The following is a 23,108-nucleotide window of genomic DNA, read 5'->3' as shown; positions in this document are numbered from 1 at the left end:
AGAAATAGGAGAGAATAAACACGGTAATTAAGGTACATATAGAATAATTTTCACTAACTACAAATACGATAATTAAGGTGAGATAAAAAGATAAACACAAATAGAATTTTATCCAATAACAAAGGAAAGAATATAGTTAATTTATTAAATTTTACTTCCCTAATAACTAGAAAAATGGTAATTAAGGTAAGTTGAAAAGATAAATACAAATATATAAGAGATATTTTAATTGATATATATCTATTACATAAATTTTTGAAAAAGTGAAATTTAAAGAATAAAATTTGAAAAACATATAATGGAATTGAATAAAAGTTAGCTCTAAATGAAACAAAATTCAATCCCAAGAGAAAAAATTGATTAAGAGAAATAGAGAAATAAAACATGATATAAAGAAAATACCCAAAACAAGTGAATGGTTACTAATATGATTAAACATGATTAGAAGATATGATTAAAACATGATTAGAGGACATTATTAGGAGTAGAATCGAACTTAGGTTTAGCAGACATAATTCACACAATGATGAAATCAACGGATACATAAACATATACTAAAATTCAAGCAAAAAAACTAGATAAATGAAATGAAATTGAACCCTCAAGATATAAAAGTTTGATAAACATAAAATTTGATACTAAAATAATAATACAACGGAAGATATTTTCTAATTAAGATGAATGAATAAAAAAAGTGCAGTTAAGATGAAACATGTGAATTTGACAAAATATTTTTGTTCCAATAAAGTTGATCTAGAAAAACATAAGATTTTTGAAAAAAGGTAAGAACGATAACAAAAGTAAATATAATATTGATCATATTTTATTCCTTCCATAATTATCAACACATTTATTTCTGAGATGTTGAATACTATCCCTAAATAAAAGAGTTAATTATTCTTTAAAAAATTATTTATCAATTTTTAAAAAAGAAAATATATAAAATAGTTTTTAAAAAAGTTGCTACAACTTGCAATTAAAACCTTAATAAAATCATTATCTAAAAATATTACTATAACTTTCAATAAACAATCTAATAAATGCATTTGAGATAATTTTTTATCTGTTTTATTATGAATAGAAAAATGAAGAATCATAATCAAGCTCAAAATTTTAACAATATTTTGCAGATTAAAAAAAAGTATCTAATCATGGTTAAAAGATATGCTTGTATATAATTCCACTAGTGTATGTGGCTGCGCTTAGCGTAGTCATGAGAATAATTAAATATTAATCTAATAATAATTCTTATTTAAGGAATACACTTAAACTAATGAAATACTTTTTTTCAAAAGTTCTCTCACTCTTATGAGATTTCTTCAATAGTTTCTTCGATAAAATTATGGGTTAAGAAACATACAAGTTCAATATAAAATTCATTAAAGTTTGTATTGATAGACTTGAATAAGAGAAAAAAATTAAAACAATAATAAAAAAAGATAAAGGAATTAGCTTATCTTTCCAGTAACAATAATAACCATGAACCCATTATTGCCTTTCGGTAAAGTCAAAATTGGAGCCGGAGTTAGCTTATCTTTCAACTTCTCAAAACTCCTCTCACAAGCATCCGACCAAGAAAACTTAACCTTCTTTTGAGTCAACACAATCAAAGGAATCGACAAAAAACCTTCCACAAATTGTCAATAATACCCAGACCAACCCAAGAAGCTCCGAATGTCAGTTGGAGTCGTGGGTCTAGGCCACCTCTTAACCACAACAACCTTTGGTATATACACTATGATCCCCTTGCTAAAAATAATATGTCAAAGAAAAGCCACAGAGTTCAACCAAAACTCACACTTGGAGAACTTGGCATACAACTGTTGTTTCTTTAAGGTCTGCAATACCACACAGAGGCGATTAGCATGATCTATCTCACTTTTGGAATAAACCAGAATGTCATCAATAAATACAATGACGAAGAGATCTAAGAACTTCCTGAAAATACTATTCATCAAATCCATAAATGTCGTTGGGACATTAGTCAATCCAAACGACATTGCCAAAAACTTGAAGTGCCCATACCGATTACAAAAAGTCATCTAAGGGATATCCATCTCCCTAATGTTTAGCTGATGATACCCAGACCGAAGATCTATCTTAGAAAAGAACTTAGCACCTTACAACTGATCAAACAAATTATCTATCCTTGGGAGAGGATACTTGTTCTTGGTCATCACCTTATTCAAATGCCTATAGTCAATGCACATCTGAATGAAACCATTCTTCTTGTGCACGAACAACACCGGTGCACGCCACAAGGATACACTAGGACGAATAAACCCCTTATCCAGAAGATCTTTAAGTTGCTCCTTGAGTTCCCTTAACTCAGCCGGAGCCATTCTATAAGGAGGAATAGATATTGGACGAGTGTCTAGAATCAAATCAATACCAAACTCTATTTCCCTATCCTGAGGAACACCAAGAAGATCATCTGGAAATACCTCAAGAAACTCATTTACCACCAGAATTAACTGTAAAAAAAGACCTTCCGAGCTAGAGTCTTTAACCTAGAACAAGTTATAAAGACAACCTTTAGATATTAACCTTCGATCTCTAAGATAAGAAATAAACCTCCCCCTAGGAGCTAGGGAACCACCTTCCCACTCTATAACCAGTTTACCAAGGAACCTAAAGACAACCTTACGGGTCCGACAATCTAAGGACACGTGACAAGAGTGTAACCAACCTATACCCAGAATAACATCAAAATCCATCATATCAAGTTTAGACAAATTCACCAAAGTCTTCCTACCACCAACAGATACCACACACCCTCTATAGACTCGCTTAGCAATAACCGAGTCACCTACTAGGGTAGAAATAGAAAAAAGAGCTGAAACAACCTCAGGATCAAAACCAATGCATACAACCACAAATGGGGTCACATAAGAAAGAGTGAAACTCGGATCGAGCAGACAATACACGTCACAAAAAAAGTTATAACGTACCAATAACGATATCAACCGATGCTTCGAATTACTGTCAGGAAGCTAAAGCATACAATCTGTTTCGGCCAACACTAGAACCAGGAGAACTAATAGAAGCAGACGCAGCACTACCGGGTGCAGGAGTAGAAAATGAAACCACTGGTACCTTATTTGCTCCCGTAGCAACCTTATTAACTAGACAATTCCTGAGTCGATAGCCTGCCTAGACACACTTGAAGAATTTATCCCTCCCTTCATCGCAATAACCCCAATGGCAATGACCAAAGAACCGACAAGGAGGATTTGAATAAATCGACTGACCCTTGCTTACTTGAATTTGGGTACCCTGTGCCAAAAAATTGTCACCACCCTGATGACACCTATTACTCGACTGCCTCAGGTAAGGAATACTAGAAGTAGAGAAGGATCCAGAGCTCCCTCACTTTTTTTCTGCCATTAGCTGCCATCCTAACTACCCTAAGATTAAGCATCTCCTTTATCAGAAAACCTACCCCTCTTACCCTGCTGATCTCCAAACTCTGCCTGTTTCCTCTTCTCATCTTGTACCTGTTGCATATGAACAGTCAACCTAGAAATGTCCATATCTTTAATTAGTAAGGCAGTCTTGCTTTCCAAGATTGAATCCGTATTTAACCTAGAAGCAAACTTTGTCATCCTCGCTCTCATGTCAGCTACCAAATCAAGAGCATACCTTAACACTGGTGAAACTTTAAGGCATATTCCTTGATAGACATTCTCTATTTCTTAAGATTCACAAACTCCTCTATTTTTGCTTTTCTCATCTCTTGAGGAAAGAAACGATCCAAAAAATCACTAGAGAAGGCATCCCATAAGGATATATCCTACACATCACCTTTATCTCTATCCCACTCTTAATACCATTGGTACGCAACAACCTTAAGATGATAAGCTACAAAGTTTACACCTTCCATACTAGTAGTCTACACCACCTTAAATATCTTTTCCATTTTATCCAAGAAACCTTGAGAATCCTCCTCCACCTTTACACCAGTAAAAGTAGGAGGATTCATTTTCATAAACTAACCAACCCTTATGGCCTTAGCAAACAACCCACTCAGCCTGAGCAACAACCAATTTAGCAATAGTATGACTAGACTGCCGAAATTTTGTATTAGTCATCTCAGCCTAAGGAGGACTAGTAGTAACTGGAAGAACTTTAGAACTATTAGGGATAGGACCTTGAGATTGAAGATGAACTCTAGATGTAGGACGTACCCCATCAATATTATCCCCGAATGGGACTGAAAAGTTTCTTTATATTCCAGGTCATCGAGGCATGAGCTGAAAAGTGAACAACCAAGGATTGGATAAGAATTCTAGGACTTAGACTCCAAGCTTGAAAATAAAATACCAAGAAAGTGAAACATTCATAAACGCCTTGTAGCCTCTCTCTTATGAATGTGGCATGCTACACACCTCTAAAAAGAATCTACTTGACGACTTTATCGACTCATAGTTGATCATGAACCTAATGCTCTGATACCAACTTGACATGACCCGACCGGGGCCTTGTCGTAATAGAAAGCCCAAGTCCATCCAGGACAGGAAACTACCTCCCGTTACCCAACCCAACCACCATTAGCGTACCTTCAGTCGGCTAAATTTCAAACATATAAAAAGACAGAATAACTGGATAAGGACTGACTTTGGGATAGGTTTATTCCTAGACAAACCATACCAAGTCATCCCGTCCACCAAATTATATTAACCAAACCACCAAGACAAACCAATATCGATTCGAGGACCAAAAACTAGGACAAAACCAAATAAGTTCCAAAATATAATATTATTAATTCCAAAATAAAAGAGGATAGAACAACCACCAATATCATTAATCGGTATTAGCCCCAATACCAATACCAATGCCATGGCTGACACCAATAATGATCTCGCTTATTCCAACCCATAGCAGTACCATAAAGCCTCTAACTAAAAGTATAAGAATATCTGGTTGGAACATGCCAACAACCATAGCCAAAACCATTATCAAGAAATAAATTAAATTATCTAAAAACATCCATAACATGAAATGGAGCCTTCTGAAAGGACGGAAGCTCAACACTTTAATCCAGCAATTGTCCCCAAGTCAATCACTATGTCGGAGGAGTAGAACGATTGATTCTTGCATAGCGTGGGTATACAACCATTCGAAGATGGGTTAGCAGGTGAACTCTAGCATGAAATTGGAATAAGGATAAAATAATGTCATTTATAAAACAAAGTAAAACCATCCATATGCACACAACCGTACATATATATAACCATACCAGAAAAAGAAACCAGGTTTAGCATGCCAATTAAACCTTTACCTGGGCTACGTAGCTTTGCCATCCTAAACCACCCACAGGCTATATGGGTTTAGCTTCTCCTTCTGAAAGGGCCCCAGTGCTTGTGGTCACATGACCAGGGAAGAAAATCTGAGATGAATAGTACATCCCCCAAATATATAGTGTGACATCATGAACATGATTACCAAGACCAAACCTCACATTGGCAAATATAGGTTTCCAATTTTGGTCCCTCTGGGACCTCTACCTTCCGCGGCTTTAATACACACCCCGATATTATTGCCTAATTAAAACCATTACCAAGGAAATAACCAATCCATTAACCATTTATTAACCAAGGCCATTAGTAAGGGTATCATCATACTGACAATACTTTGAAGTTTTGTCCATAGCTAACCATATATAAGTTTAAGGGATTCCATGCACCCTTCATGATTTTTAATTAACCAAAATCGTGCCACCAAGGCCTCACCAATCCAATTAAAACTATTTAAAACATTTATGTCATTTAGGGTTCTATTACAAAGTTTAAACCATACATAAGTTCCATTGAAAAATCAATATTGTAGGGAAAACATTGTTAAGGGTATTTTATCAAACACGTTGGGGGAATAGTATTTCCAAAATCAAAGTCCATTACCAAAGAACCATTCCCATGCAACAAATTATCCAAAACCACCATTAATGCATATAAAATCATAATTAAAACATGGAAAAACCATAACCACGCATTTATAACCAAAACCTCCAAGTCATATTTAAAAAGCCAAAATCATACAATAATCAAATCATAAAAACCTTGTATAAAACCATGACTTTAATTGGAACTAACAATGAGGAAATATAACATGTCTTAATTGACAAGTATACGGAGAGAAACTACCAACAAGATCCCCAAAATTATTCCTCTATTTAAAACCCTAGATTCTTTGCCCAAAAGCTCATGAGAGATTTGTAGAGTGTTTAGGAAGAGTTTTTAAGAGTTAATGAATAGAATAATAGGGTAAATAGCGAGAGTTAGAAGTTGTGGGACCTTATTAGGGTAACTGGGGAAATGTCCAGAATACTCCCACTTAAGTTGCACAAAAATCCCATATAGGGGTACGATTGACCCTCACGAGTCGTACTATTTGACATGAGTGGTACCCATCACTTGTACCCTAAGCCTTAACCCTTGGACCCAATGTTATTGAGTGTATGACTCATCCTACCCAAGTCGTATTGATAGCATATGATCAATTCTCTTTACCTGTATCCCTGGCAAGATAGAATTACAAAAGGTTTGAATACTGTCTACCATACGAGTCCTTGGTATGACCCATACCCTGGCTTATGGCTCCTAGTGAGCCACCAGTACTTAGATCTAACTTAAGTTACCAAGTTTAAGGTTAAGTGAAGGAACCAAATGATCTGTACCTAAACATATGACTCATACCACCAATTCGTACCCATTCCAATGACCAAAATCCATCCCACCAACCAACACAGGTCAGCATACACCTGGACCATACCATTCGTACCCCAACATATGGCTCATACCCATAAGTTGTATTGGGTCCAGAGACAAGAATTCCAATAAATTTTCTAAGGTACAAAAACTAGAGTGTTTCATTTTCACTGACTATAAAATTCTTCAGTCTGTATTTTCTTAAAGAGGGTTAAATCTTCATCAAAGAAAGCGGTTGGAGTTATTAAAAGATTATGAAATAAATGCGCTCTATTATTTGGGTAAGGCTAACGTGGTGGCAGACGCACTGAGTAGGCTGTCTATGGATAGTGTGTATCATGTGAAAGAGAAAGAATGGAAGTTGGCCAAAGAAGTGCATAGGTTAGCTTGGTTGGGAGTAGGTTTGCTTGACACAGATGATGGGTGAGTAATGGTTCAGAATAGTTCAGAATCATTTGTGGTAGTGGAAGTAAAGGAGAAGTAAAATAAGGATCCCATACCTAGCCAAATATTGAAAGCAGTCCATTAGCAGAAGGTCAAGGTTTTCTCCCTAGGGGCAGATGGTGTACTTTTTTATCAAGGTAGGCTTTGTGTTCCCAATGTAATGGGTTAAGGGAAAGGAAACTAGTTGAGGCTCATGGTTCAAAGTATTCTATTCATATTGGTGCTACAAATATGTACCTCGACTTATGAGAAATTTATTAGTGGAATGGTATTAAGAGAGACATAAGAGAGTTTGTTGCCAGGTGTCCCAATTGCCAGCAAGTTAAGGTTGAACACCAGAGACTGAGTGGTACGCTACAGGAGATCATGATCCTTACTTAGAAGTGGCAAGTAGTGAATATGGATTTTATCATAGGGTTGCCTCGTACAAGAAGCCAGCATGATTTAATTTGGGTTATAGTTGACCGAATGACCAAATCGGCTTATTCCCTACCTGGTAAGACTTTAGATACGGCGGAAGATTATGCCAAGATATATATTCTCGAGTTAGTAAGGCTTCATGGGATACCCTCATCCATCATTTCAGATAGAGGCACGTAATTCATTTCCTAGTTTTGGCAATCATTGTAGAGAGGCCTTCGCACAAAAGTTAAGCTTAGTACTGCTTATCATCTATAGATCGATGGTCAGGATGAATGCATAATTCAGACATTGGAAGACATACTGAGAGCATGTCGTTTATACTTTAAAAAAAGTTGGGATGATCATCTACCGTGGATCAGGTTTGCTTATACTAATATTTACCATGCTAGAATTCAGATGGCTCTATTTGAAATATTGTACGAAGTAGGTGTAGATCACCCATAGGATGGTTTGTGGTTGGTAAAGCGGTGTTGATAGGGCCAGATTCTATTTTTAAAGCTATGGAAAAGTTTCAGTTGATTTGTCAAAGACTAAAGACTTCTCATAGCCATTAGAAATCATATGCAGATGTTAGAAGGAGAGAGCTCAAGTTTGAAGTGAGAGATTAGGTATTCTTAAAAGTGTCGTGACATGACCTGAACTAAGACCTAGTCGTGTCAAGTATCTTAAGTCCAACTAGGACCGGAGACCATCCCCAATACCCCCACCGTTAACCACCCAACACCCCATGTCGGATGAATTTTGAACATATAACAAGATAAGACAATATAGAATTAAAGACATGATAGTAAGCATAAAACCAAAGTCATAAACCATGACCAATTAACCATCCATAACCAATCCCAATGCCAATTCTAACACTAATACCGATACCACCCATGCCCATAGTAGTCTGACAAAGCCTCTAACCAGAATCAAAGAACAATCGATCAGGACATGCCCCCGACCATAGTCGAAAAAAAAACCAAAGAATAACAATAATAAAAAAGTCCATAGCATAAAATAGAGTCTTTCAGAGTATGAAAGTTCCCCACTTTAATCTTACTCGAAAATATCCCCGAATCTAAGTTACTGGGCACGAGGAATGGTAGAATGGCTGAGTCCTACATCACATGGGGATACAGCAGCCGAAGACGGTTAGTGGAGTGAATGATAACATGTACTCGGGAATAAAGAAAAAATAATTGCCATCATTCAAAACCAAATCAAATAACCACATGCAATCACATAAATATGTATATATGTATCGTGCTGAGATAGGGAATAATGTTTAGCATGCATTTAAATCCTTAACCTAGGTTGTGCATCTTGATTGTCCTAAAACCACCCATGGGCTATATGGGTTCATATTCCCCTGCTGAAAGTCACCAGTGTATGTTAGCCGCATAATCGAAGAAAATAACCTGAGATAACTAGTACATCACAAAAATATAAAGTGTGACATCATGCACACGGTCACTAAGACCACCCTCATATCGGCAAACATGAGTTTCTAGTGTTGGTCCCTCTGGGACCTCCACTTTCCATAGCTTTGCTACTCAACCACCTTTAAACCTATATGAAATAATTTAAACATTCCCAACCATTTACTAAGGAGTCTTTTAATTAGGCATTTACCATTGATATCATCATACCAAAATTAGAGATTACAAATCTATTACCTTATGCCATATAAACCATTAAACCAAATTAGATACCGTCATTTCCAATTAAAGCAAAACTATTTATAATCAAACCATGAACACCCAGGCCTTTCCAAAATGATATGAAACCATCTAAGACCAATTCAAGTTTATTTAACCATTTATGAAAAGCTATGATTCCGAGAAGAGTTAAATTATGTGACCAAATTCATTCTCATTGACAATTTCACAAATAGGTTGAGGGCATGCCATTATAAAATCCAAAATCATCAACTTTGGGGTGTGGAAAATAATAATTAAAACATAAAAAACCATAATTAAGTCATAAGGAACATTAATCAACCATGAACATCCAAAAACCCCAACCTTTATTTCAAAATCATAACAATATCATGAAAACCATGTATTAAAACATATGACTTTAGTAAAATAACAATGAGGAAAGAGTAACATGCCTGAATAACAAAGATTCACAGAGAGAAATTGATCCTTAATCCCTTAGATAACCACTTTGGAAAAACCCTAGCCATATTTCTTTGAGAGGATTTTGAGAAAGTAAAGAGGATATTTAATCCTTTAAAGTATGGAATGAATGACCAAAAAGTGTTATAGGGGTGTGGGATCTTCAGGGTTTTAAGTGAGAAAGGTCTAAAGTGCCCCCAACTTAAAGCTAAGAAAAACATCCTTGGTTACAAGTCGACTCGTCACCACATCATATGACTCATACCCTTGAGTCGTCACCAAGACAATGAGTTGGACATCCATACACTGTCCACTATACGACTCCATGATGCTCAATAGTGACATAGCCATACAACTCGAATGGTCTAGTCGTATTCAAGATAGAACCCACAAGGTTAGATACTGGACAATATATGATTCAACCCTACCACTCGTAATTTATTGATAATGCTCAACTTATACATCAAATTAAGTGTAAGGTGGTTGTTGTCAATATAAACCCAACATGATTCAGGGTCGAATCCATGAGGAACAGTGTGAATGGAGATCGAGCAAGTTTGAAATAAAAGATGCTTGTTAAATTCAAACCTAAGGTAGAAATATAGTGGGGGATTTTAAATGTTTTTGGAAAGATAACAAACTGGGGCAATACTTGCAATTCAATATGAGAAGGATCTTGGGATTATATCTACCTAAGGGTAAGTTATGCATGGGAACATGATGATTTGGTGCAAATTTTAGTTATTAACAATATGGTAGGCTAGGTCAAAAGTCCTTGAGGCTAGTTTGTCAACAAAGCCTCAAGAATATCACTTGTTGACCCTTTTGAGTACCTAATAAGTATGTCAATTTTATCCACCCAATACCTCAATTGGGCATCCCTATTTCTAGGAAGATGCCCAAGACATAGCTAAATCTCTATTAACCCTTATTTCTAAGATAGCAAAAAGATATCAAACTACATCCATCAATTGTCCACTATTGCTTTGTCACCCATATCTCTCTTTCAAGGATGATATGGGTTCCAAGAGTTCACCCAAACCCCTTTTTCAAGGATGATTTAAGCTTTCAAGAGTTTAGGGTTTTCTCCCACAAACCCATTTTAGGCAATTGGGGCTTTCACCTACAAATCCTAACTAATTAAACTAAGTAATAATGAAACCCATCTTCAACAATCTTGAATCTACACAAATACATCACAACCCACACATAATTGCACCTTTGTTCAACATAATCCTAAGACAAATAAATTTAGATACTCGTGAAATATAGAGGAAGAAATATACCCAAAGGTTCATTCAAAACATCCATCCTTTAATTTCACTAAATTCAAAGTAACAAATCCTAATTGCGCCAAAAACTTGATGCGCCCAAGCATACACACAAGTTTACATGGTCTCACTAAGTAATATAATGGCCTTATAAAAAGTTGAAAATCGATCCCTCAGAGACCTATTTTGACAACTATCCAAGATTAGTTCACTACTAAGATTTAATTCAGTGATTAAGTAGCCATAAGAGTTTGTAAATTGTAAGTAACTATAAACTAAATAATGCAATAAAGTAAAGGTTTGAACAATTAATGGGAAAAGACCATAGTTAAGGCTCAGCAAAAAATCATACTATGTTGTTTAACTTCATTAGTAGGTTAGTTATCTTGGTTGTTAGTTTACGGGATCAATCATACGAGTATGGCCTTCCAAACCTCTAATCGATTACTCAACTTAGTCCCCACAATAACTACATCATTAAGCAGGGATGTGAGAACTAAGTTAAGTGATTTTGTATTCATCTTATACTTAAACCAAATATGGAACTTAATTATATTCCTATCCTAAGTGCAAATTATAAAATCAGTCGATGAAGGTAATAATCCTATTCTATTCATCCCACGTTCTACTCTACTACTTATCGTTTCAGATTCACAATAGAGTTACATCATGAATTCTAAGGGTCGCAAGTCATTAAAATAATTATAAAAAGGATAAAATACAACCAAATATAATAATTAGCCACAAACAAATTCATTTCAAATAATAGTAATCATGTTTATGGCCTTAACCCTGGAAAAGGGTGTTTAGCCAATTATAGACATAACAAGAATTCAAAAGTGTAACTCGTGCTAAAATTCATAGACAAACTAAAGTGAAGAGCTAAAAACCCTAATATAAGTGTTCTACAGCCTCCCTTCAAGCCCTAAGGTTTTCCAAGGTGTGTAACACAACAACTAAGAGTCCTATTTATACTAGGACACAAAAGCCGATCTTTAACCTATTGGCGTACCACATCAAAATCTCGCCATGTAGGTAGTGTGGCACTCTAATAACAAACAAAGATACTGAAATTTTCTGTACCAATCATTTCCAAGGGCTTAACATGGACATATCAAGGAACCTAGGTAGTATGTCATGCCAAGCATACCAAATTACACAACTTTGATCAAGCCATGCCCATTGCTTTTGTCCTTTAAGTCCATATGTTATGGTGTTGTTTCCACTTGTTTCCTAAATTTTTTAGAATCCATTTATCATCATGATTAACTTACAAGATTACTACAACACCAAACACCACACATTATAGAACACAACCACCTACAATTCAAGATCAAAAACTAGTAAGGGCCATAGCTCAGGCTAAGAGTACTAGCTCTTATCCAATGATTCTTAACTTAGGGTTTTTCTTCCAAATTCACTATGAACACACTTTGGACATTATATTACACTACATAACACTTATATTCTTATTCATATGAATAATTACTTATTAATCCCAAGAGAAATCCTTAAAACAAGACTAATTAAGCTCGGATAGCAACACTGAGCTGCATAAATCCACCTCAGATCAAGAAAGTCTTGCATTAAAGGGATTTAGGCATGGATTTTATCATCACTAGGTAGTTTTTGGCTTAAATTTATTTAGACTGCACTGGATAGTTGATATTTATATAAATACACTGGGTGTGAAAAATAATCATAGGAATCATATTTCAATGATATTATTACTGTTGTGTGCCCATGTGGGAGATAATTTTGTTATTGGTAGTGACTTAAAGATGATATTTACTATGTGTTTCCCATAACGGGGCCTTATATAATATTATTGGCCTTGTGTATGCATTCGATTACTTTTTTCATGATAGAATTACCTAAGTTTGGGTTAATATGATATTAATGATGCCTTACTTGTATTAATAATCTAATGGTACATTTTTTATACAAAATAATGGATGGTAGACATATTGAGTGAATTTTGAGCTCACGTGTACATGAATTGAATGGATTCAAGATCTTCATACTTATTTGGTTGTGTGCATTACATCTACATATCATACATACATTAATGAGATATTGGTACACTGTGGAAACACGAATTTTGATAGAAATAAGATACTTTTACAAAACCCTCTATCATAGCCCAAGAGTTAGAGAGGGATATAGATATTGAGATTGTGATTAAGTATTGATAAAGTATATGGGTTATGAAAGCCCATGGGTCCTACTTAAAAGTGTTGAGGCTCGATAGATATGTACAGAGGTTATGCGATAACCTCAGTCATATCACATCATCATTATGATCATCATTACATTTCATCCATTATGCAGGTTCAGTATTGTACTTCTGTCCTTAATTTGATGCATATATATTTTATTTCTTTTATGTGGTTATTTTTTTTATTATGTGCTATATTTAGAACTCTTAGTAGAGATGGTGTAAGTTACCATTTGGGATATTTTCTGATTGCAGGTGATGTGATCATAATATATATTTATATATCTTATTTTTTACTTTGCTCAGTCGGCCTATGATACCTATTATGTATAAGTGAACCGTACTCACCCCTTCTGTGTCCATCAGTAAAGATCCAGGTATGAGTGCATCACGTGACAGCTGAGTTTGTATGGTTGGTTATTGACATTTTTGAGGTAGTGGATGCTCTATGCCCTCAGAGACGACCCTAGGCCTCTTCCTATATAGATGATGTCTTATTTTGTATTTAGAGACAAACATGTAGCTTTTGGATTTTTTAGTTGTACTTTATATTTCTGAGTTTTTTGAGGATGGTGTATGGTATCTTTATCATTTAGACTTCCTCTATTATTGTACATATATGATCTGACTTTACTCTAAAAGGCTCACCTTAGGAATTGTGTTTTTATTTCTTATTACATATCAGTTTGGGTGATTGACATACTTGTTAAGGCTTAGACACAATAAGTATCTTTATGACCTTATCTTTTGGATCGTGACGAATTAGTATCAGAGCATCACGGTTCATCAATCTAATTAGTGTAAAAATTGAGTATCTAGTAGATTCTACCAAATTTATTACATTAATGTCTCATATCTATCTTTGAGAGACTGGTAACATATCCTTAGGAAACTTCCTTATGTTGTCCCTTATCGTGCGGTATTTCCATGTCCTATTTTCTAAATTTTGTTGCACTCTTTTCAACATAGATTGTGAGGACTAGATCCCATAAGGCTAGGGATGCTAAGAAAGAATCCGATAAGAGATCCTAGCCTAGGGTATGATTCATGGTTGCAGATGATCTTGAGATAGAGGGCGGGTATGAGGATTTGCCCCTTCTATAGGTAGTACTAGGGGGATCTCACCTGAGCCTAAGTTTGATCATGCTAGAGATATAAAACCTCTTCAGATTCCACAGAGTATTACTACCTCAGTCTTAGAAGGTTTATTGATTATTTTGCTGACTCGTTTGGAGGTTGTTCCTTTGAGCACACAATATACCTCTAGCTCCAAGTGTTATACCTCCATCAATGCTAGAGACTACTTACGATGTTCCTTCAATTTTAAGAGTGGATCCTTTATCGGTACCGACATCTACCTATGGTATTCTGTAGCCTTTGAGTGTTGCTTCTTATACTGTGCTAGTATCTGAGTATGTTGTTTTGAGTTAAATAGTAGAGTGTTCATCTATGTTTCCTCCTCAGGTAGGATCACAACCGGCTAAGTTTACTATTACTCCTATTTCTATAGGTCAAGTTTTGTCTTTTGAGGTTCATAAGAGGTTTGAGAGATTTATTTGCTGGGGTCCATCCAAGTTTAGTGGTGTTGTAGGCTAGGATTCCTATGATTTATTTATTGATTGCTATGAGAAGTTGATAACCTTGTATTTCTCAAGTCGCAAGGAATTTCTTACACTACCTCAGTTGAGATATATAGCCAGGGATTGGTAGAGGTCACTTATTAGTTGCAGACCCCTTGGTTTACCAGAGTTGACATGGGATCAGTATGCTGAGGCCTTTTTGGATAGGCTTGTGCCCTACAGTTTAAGAAATCAAATAAGAGATGAGTTTGATAACTTGGAGCGGGGATCTATTACTATTATCAAGTATGAGACATGTTTTCATGCCTTGTCTAGATATTCAAATGCCAGTATTTTTTAAGAAGATTTGGAAATTTGTGAAGGGATTGGCTACTACTTCTCAGCTTGCTACAGCCCAAATGGTAGTGTCAGGGGTGTCATTTCAGAGTGTGGTGGATCATGCAAAGATGATCGAGGTTATTATTTAATGTACTTAGGGAGACTCCAAGAAGGTGCGGCATTAGGTAAAGTTCAGTGGTCACACTTCTTGAGGTAGAGATTTTAGAGGTTTTTGTGGGCACCATGGTAGACCAGTACAGGAAGCCTTACAAGGTCCAGGTAGTAGGTCTTCCAGTTTAGTGGCTTTGGGTAGTCGGGAATCATCCCTGGGTGTTCGCTCTAGCTCAGCTTTACCTCCTCAGATCGAGTCGAGTTGTATAGGCTGCTACATGTGTGATGAGTTTGTCTATGTGGCCAAAAATTTCTCCTGTCATATTTTCAGGCCTATTTCTATATTAATATAGGGAGGTGACCCTCAGTGTAGTAAAGGTGCATGAGGCAGAGGTAGTGGTGCCCATGGTGGTCGTGAGGCTACTCAATTCGGTAGCAGATGTGAAAAGTGTTATGCTATACCAACCAAACATGAGGCAGAAACTTCTGATGCCGCTATCATAGGTATCGTCCCATTTGGTTTAGATCATCAACAACAACAATAACATACCCAATGTATTCCTACAAAGTGGGGTTTAGGGAGGGTAAAATATACACAATCCATACCACTACCTTAAATAAAGTACAAAGGTTGTTTTTGATAGACCCTCAGCTCAGGAAAGATAATAGTGTAATCAAACAAACAAACAAAAAACATAAAAGCACACAACAAAAATGGGAGACACATCATTGGATAATAAATAAAAAAAGACACCACATGGTAATACTATAAAACCTCTATACGAAATCAAAGACATCACCAAATCACCATGAACAAACAACTCCAAGCGTAGATACATACAAAAGAGTTCATACCTATTATTACAGATGAACTCCTACCCTCTAACCCTCTACCATAGTCCATGTCCTCCACACCTTTCTATCAAGGTTCATGTCCTCTGTAAGTTGTAAATACTCCATATCATGTCTAATCACCTCCCTCTAATATTTATTTGGCCTATCTTTACCCAGTATAAAACTATCCATAGTTAGCTTCTCACACCTTCGAACTGGAGCATATATGACCCTCCTCATCATAATCCTGAACCATCACAACCCCACTTTCCGCATCTTATTCTTCACCAAATCTACTCCCACCTTCTCAAAAATAATTTCATTTATAACCCTATCACTACTGGTAAGTACAGATATCCATCGCGACATCCTTATCTCTATTACCTTTAACTTTTGGATATGGGAGTTCTTAACTGGCCAACACTCTGTTTTATTCAGCATAGTTGGTTGGACTACCACTCTGTAGAGCTTACCTTCAATATTAGGAGGCACCTTCTTATTACACAAAAACCCCAAAGAGAGCCTCTTTTTCAACCACCATGCAATAATACGGTGCGTGACATCCTCATCAATCTTGCAATTCCCCTAAATCATAGACCCAAGATACTTGAAACTCTCCTTCTTCTGAATGGACTAAGAATCCAGCTTCACCACCACGTCAGCCTCATGTGATAAATCACTAAACTTATATTCCAAGTACTCAATCTTGGTCCTGCTCAACATAAATCCTTTAGATTCAAGGGTTTATCTCTAAACCTCAAACTTTTTATTGACTCCTCCCCGAGTCTCGTCAATCAGTATAACATCATCAGCAAATAACGTACACCAAGTTACCTCTCCTTGAATATGCCGCATCAAAATATCCATTACCAAGGCAAATAAAAATGGTCTAAGAGTCTATCTTTGGTGCAACCCTATCAAAATAGGAAATTGTTATCAATCCCCTCCTACCATCCATACATTAGTATTTGCATCTTTGTACATGTCCTAAATTAACCTTGTGTACTTGCAGTCATGCCTCTAGCCTCCAAGAACCTCTATAAAATATACCATGTGCAAGTCCTTCTTCATCTCCTTAAATTACTATACTAATTTCCTCATGAGGTAAATAGCCTCAATAGTCGAGCGACCTGGCATAAAACCAAAATGATTCTTGGAATTAGTCATAATCTTTCTCAACCTTATTTGTACTACTCTTTCTCAAACTTTCATAGTATGATTGAATAACTTGATGCCCATTTAGTTGTTACAACTCTGAATGTCCCTATTGTTCTTGTATAATGGAATCATCATATTCTATCTCCATGCTTCGAACATCTTCGCATCCCTAAAAGGGATGTTAAATAACTTTGTCAGCCACTCTAAACCTACCCAGCCAGTGCTCTTCAAAAAACTAATTGGAATCTCATTTGATCAAGTTGCCCTACTACTATGCGTCCTACAGATATCCTCTTAACCTCTTCCACCTTACTACTCCTACAATAACCATAATCCTGATACCTATCTAAGTTCTCTAAGTCCACCAGCATGAAATCTTTGTCCCCCTCATCGATAAAAAGTTTATGAAAAACTGCCACGTCTTCCTAATATTGGTTTTTCCAACCAACATTTTTCTATCCTCTCTTTTAATGCACTTCACTTGGTCAAGGTCACGAGCGCTCTACTTCCTATCCATGGGAAGATTATACAACTTCTTATTCCCACCTTTCTCCTCTAATACCACATATAATCTCCCAAAAGTTATTTTTTAGTCATCATAACTGCTAATTTAGCCTCTCTCCTAGCTAACTTATACTCTTCCCAATTTGTTTGCCTCTCCTTGTAGTCATTTCTTAAAAAAAAAACTTAGCATAGGCCACATTCTTATTTTTCACTTTCCTTTTAACTTCTTTTTTCCACCACCAGTCCCACCTTGCTTGCCAGATCAACCTCTTAAGACACCTAACACTTCTCTAGCAGTCTCCCTAATACAGCTAGCAGTTATATCCTACATACTATTCATATCCCCTATACTTTCCCAAGCTCCTATAGTTGTTAACTTCTCCTCTATTTTCATGGTATTGGCAAAAGTCAAACTACCCCACTTAATCCTGGTTTGATTCTCCACACCCTCTTCATTTTGACCCTTTTGATTACCAATTCCATCACCAACATCTTATGTTGGGTCAAAAGATTCTCTCTAGGTATGACTTTATAGTCTTTACATAGTGTTCTAACCTAGGGAGCAAAACATCTATGTGGGTTTTGTCCAAAGAACTAATAAGGGTAATAAGGCGCTCTTTATTCTTTGGAAAGCTCGAATTCGCTATCTACAACCCAAAATCTGCAAAATCTAAAAGCAAATCTCCTTTTTTATTCCACTTCCCTAAATTGAAACCACCATGCACATCTTTATAACCTCCCAATAAAGACCCAATATGCCTATTTAAATACCCTCCAACAAAAACCTTCTCAATGCTCGGAACGCCTCTCACCACCTTATCAAAAAACTCTCAAAACTCTTCTTCTCCTCCTCATCCAACCCTACTTATGGAGCATAGGCACTTATAACATTCAACGTAGATCCTCCAATAACCAACTTAACTAACATCAACCTACTATTAACCTGCATAACCTCCACCACGTGCCCTTTAAGATCTTCATCTGCTAAGATACTTACCCCATTCCTATGTCACATACTTACCCTGAAGAGTCCCTATGTTCCAAGACCCAGCCCTTAACTTAAAAGCTTTTTTATCCCACCTAACCCTACTACCCTTCACCCACTAACCCCAAATGAGATCCTAGACCTGACCCTAACCTAATACCAAAACCATACCCTTCCCTTTACCCAAACCCTAGTCTATTCCCTAACCCTAACCCCAACTTAAGACATGACCCTAGTCTACCATTGGTCCCTACAACCACTACTAAATAAGGTAAGAGAATAAAAATAAGGCGATCAAATAAGTAAGACTAAAAAACAAATAGGTAAGGCTAAAAAAACAAGAATGAACTAACCACGTATACTAAAAGAAACAAAACCAATATACTATAATTAAGTTTAGATAAACAACAATCAATAACAAGAACTACACTATCCTTTAAAACTCTTGTTGACTTTAGAAAATAACACCAACAATCGTAAAAAAAATAATAGTATAGACCCTGGTAAATAGATATGCTAGTTTAAACCATCTCTTACTAGTAATATAGAAACATAAATCACCAACTTCATAAGAACCATCAAGATAATCAGACAATAAACCAAGAGAGAGGACTGAATATTAAGATAACAAATAAGATAGGATGTATCCATCTCTAATAGACATGAAACCTCGATTAAATAAATTAGAAGAGATGAAATGAGTAGACTTGATCTAGGTAAAAGATAAAGTGAGGATGTTTTCTTAAATTGGTTTATTGGATTCTGACTTAATGTAGAAATTAGATGTTAGAATTATTATCATCGCTTTTACCTACTATTGATCCTGTCTATGAATTTGATCACTAGAAAATACACTATTTGATAAAAAAATGTGTTGTTTATCAGAAATATACACCACGATCCACTGTAGAAGATGCACCAAACTTGAAGTACCTGAAAGAGGTTATAAAGGAGGAAAAAGAGTAGAGAAAAAAATAAAAAGTAGATATTTGGTCATTGGAGAAGTCACCAGAAGATGCTTTACCAGTTAGATCTGGTCCTTATACCACAAGAGATAGAGAAGAGAATGACAAAATGAGAGGACGGTTAGAATTATTCACTAGATCTATAAAATTTATTCCAATGGGATGGTCAAAAATTTTATTTCAATGAGGTAGTTGAAAATTCTATTCATCAGATCAATATATAAAGTACAGCATATTGATCACTGACGATAGTGTAAAGGGAATTTTGACAATAATAATAATCTTGAAAAGGTATTTAGCACTATTAATGGTGATGGTTATCAAATTCGGTGGATAATTATAGATGCTTAACTTAGAGAAAACTTAAGCTTAGTTTTAGATTTGAATCTATGTTATTTGATCTAAGGTCAACTTTCTTCTATGTGTCTGCATATTTTGTATTAGATTTTGATTCTACTAGTATATCTTTTGTCATGCCTATCCATGTATCTACCCTAATAGGAGACTCTTTAGTGGTGGACCGATAAAAACACCCAAGGTTCTAGTCCATAGAAATTTCTTGCATTTTAAACTCACTAGACATCATACGACTAGAGAGTACTAGTCGTATGCTAGGGTATGGCTCAGGTGACCCAAATCATAGGTTGCCTAGTGTTGAGTGGTTGAGTTTTTGGTGTGGGTACGACTTTGTGGGTATGAGTTGTATGGTAGGTGACAGGTCATTGGGTTAGGTTTTTCCTTCACTTGATCTGAAACTTGGTAACCTAACTTGGATTTGAGTATGAGTGGCTCACCTTGAGCTGTAAGGTAGGTTATGATTTGTACCATTGACTCATATATTGGACAGTGTCCAAATCCCTCTTAGATTTTATTCTATGGTGGGTACGATTAAAGGTACAAGTTGTATGCTTGGGTACGAGTAAACCTTGGTGGTCGTATGTTGGTCAATGTTAGGGGTCTTAGGAATGACTAGGGTATGAGTTATGGGTACCACTTGTCTGGTAGGGTATAATTGGAGGGGGGTGGTCGTACCTTTCTATGGTAAATTTCTATAGTTTAAGTAAGGGGCATTCTGGATATTTCCCCTTATAACTCCTTGGGACCCCAGGATATAAAACACCTTTTTGGGACTTCATTAACCTATTTACAATCAATCAATTGCTCTAAACTCTCTCTAATCTCTTTTAAGGCTCTTGGGTCGAGAAAGGATAGGTTTTCATCAATAGGATCAATTTGGGGCTTGCAAGGACGGTTTCTCTTCATCTTTCTCACTATCTAAGGAATATTACTCATCCCTCATTGTTGGTACTTGGTTTTGGTTTTGGAAACTATATGTCCTCAATATGTTTGATAAAATGCCTATGAGAATGCTTTTATTAAATAGTTGGACTTTAATAAAATTATTGTATGGTATAACTTGGTAATGGAACCCTAATTGGTTTTGATGGTTTTAAATAATTAAATAGTAAGGTTTTGATGGTCATGGTTATGGTTTAATTGAAAGTCTTGTGGGGTATAAGGGAATCCCCCAAGAAAACATAATAATGAACTTCTTATGGGGTACATGGGAATTCCCCAAGCTAACTTAATAATGTAATCTATGGGTACATGGGAATCCCTTCTTCCATAAAAGGTCAGCTAAGGACATTACTTGCAATCTATGATTGGTATGACAATACCACTACTTATAGACTTGGTTAATAATAAATGGAATGGTGGTTTGGCTGTGTGTTAATAGTTTTAACTGGGCAATAATAGCGGGGTGTAATAGCTAATCGTGAAGGTTTAAGTCCAATGGACGGACACTGGAAACTCATGTTTTCCAACATGAGGATAGGTCATGAAGACCATATATGATACTTATAGGGTACACGAGAATCCCCTAAGTTACACTTGTATATATGTATCATGGAGAGCGAAGGATACATAGGAATCCCCTACTCTTACGGTATCTCTAGTTTATACGGCTACATGTATTGGGGCCCATTCAGGGGTAACACTGCACCCATATACCCCAAAAGTTATTCTAGGATGATTAAGGTATACATACCCAGGTTAATAGTTGTAATGACATGCTAAACCTAATTCTCTTTCCCAGCATGGATTATATCTATATGTATGTATGACTGTGAATGCATATGGTGGTTTACTTGATTTCAAAGGTTGGCATTATTTTATCCTTATCCAGAGTGCATGTTAGAATTCACCTGATAACCCATCTTTAGGCACTGTATCCCCACGCGATGTAGGAACTGGCCATTCTATTCCTCCTACTCAGTGATCAGATTTAGGATCAGATTATGTTGGATTGAAGTGGTGAGCTTCCATATCTAGAAGGCTCAATTTTATATCATGGATGTTCTTACATACTTTGGTCATTTTATAGACTATAGTTTTCATTATGGATGGGGATATGTCCCAATTGGATATTGTTTTACTTTTGGATAGAGACTTTGTGGGACTACTATGAGTTGGTATGTGCGCTATTGGTATTGGTGTCATTCTTAGCATTGGTATTGGTATAATGGCTAATATCGATGGACTAAATTTGACTTATGATTGTTCCATTTTGTTTTGAATTATTTATATAATGTGGAACTCCAAAGGATATGGATCATTTTATGTTACGATAGTTGGTTGGTAATGGATGGTTAAACTTGCTTGGGTTGTTCTTGGTTATGAACCTATCCCAAAGTCTTGGGTTTTGCATAACACTATCTTATTATCTATTTGAAATTCACCTAACTAAGGGTATGTTCTTCGAGGTTGGGTTGGGTATCAGGGGTGATCCTCAGTCCTGGCTGGAATTGGGATGCCTACTATGACAAGACCTCAGTTCAAGTCATATCAATCGGGTGCACCAATATTTTGTTGTGTCCTTCGAAGATCATGAGACTTTTGGTAGATCTGATTATCCTAGATATGGTAGATTTTGATGTCATCTTAGGTATGGATTGGTTAGCTCTCTATCATGCTATTCTAGATTATTATGCTAAGACCGTAACTTTAGCTTCATTGGGCATACCATGGTGTAATACCCCATACTTCCAACTAGCTTAAAATCATCCCAAGAATGTTAGAAACTTACTTTGAAATATGAATCCATTTTTGTACACATGGAATTTTCTAGATTTTCACTTTTTGTTGAGTGGGAAATTTAATTAGCTTTCCAACGATACCAATTTTGTCTAAATCCAGTATTGGAGTAAAAAGGTATGGATGTTTTACTCACAGCTGTTAGACTCGCCCAGGTGCAATAGCCAGGTTGATGGACCATCGATCTAGCAACAGACCATTGCCTAGACCGTTACAGCCAAGGCAGTGAGTCAACCTTCTGGCTAAGGTACGATGGACAGGTTGATGGACCGTCAAACTTACGACGGACCGTCAAACTTGTGATGGACCATCGCTCAGGCCGTCGCTATAAGGCGGTGACTCTTTTTTTTGGTCCATGTACAACGCTCAAAACGACTAACTGTCGAGCT

The sequence above is a fragment of the Capsicum annuum genome, chromosome 6 (assembly GCF_002878395.1).
Source record: "Capsicum annuum cultivar UCD-10X-F1 chromosome 6, UCD10Xv1.1, whole genome shotgun sequence".
NCBI lineage: Eukaryota > Viridiplantae > Streptophyta > Magnoliopsida > Solanales > Solanaceae > Capsicum > Capsicum annuum.
This window is presented reverse-complemented; position numbering follows the sequence as displayed.